The following is a 582-nucleotide window of genomic DNA, read 5'->3' as shown; positions in this document are numbered from 1 at the left end:
GTGGGAGTGGTGTCACGTGCTCGTCTCAGCGTCCGTCGTCGCTACCGCGACGACGTCTGCCTCGACTCGTGTTATGCTAAGACAGGGTGGGAATGGTGTCACGTGCTCGTCTCGGCGTCCGTCGTCGCTACCGCGACGATGTCCGCCTCGACTCGCGTTACGCTAAGACATGGTGGGAATGGTGTCACGTGCTCGTCTCGACGTCCGTCGTCGCTACCGCGACGACATCCGCCTCGACTCGCGTTACGCTAAGACAGGGTGGCAGTGGTGTCACGTGCTCGTCTCGGCATTCGTCGTCGCTACCGCGTTCACATCCGCCTCGACTCGCGTTACGCTAAGACAGGGTGGGAATGGTGTCACGTGCTCGTCTCGGCGTCCGTCACCACTACCACGACGACGTCCGCCTCGACTCGCGTTACGCTAAGACAAGGTGGGAGTGTTGTCACATGCTTGTCTCGGCGTCCGTCGTCGCTACCGCAACGACGTCCGCCTCGACTCGCGTTACCCTAAGACAGGGTGGCAGTGGTGTCACGTGCTCGGCTCGGCGTCCGTCGTCGCTATCGCGACGACGTCCGCCTCGAC

This window comes from Triticum aestivum, unplaced genomic scaffold (genome assembly GCF_018294505.1).
Source record: "Triticum aestivum cultivar Chinese Spring unplaced genomic scaffold, IWGSC CS RefSeq v2.1 scaffold50709, whole genome shotgun sequence".
NCBI lineage: Eukaryota > Viridiplantae > Streptophyta > Magnoliopsida > Poales > Poaceae > Triticum > Triticum aestivum.
Note: the sequence above shows the minus strand (reverse complement) of the source record.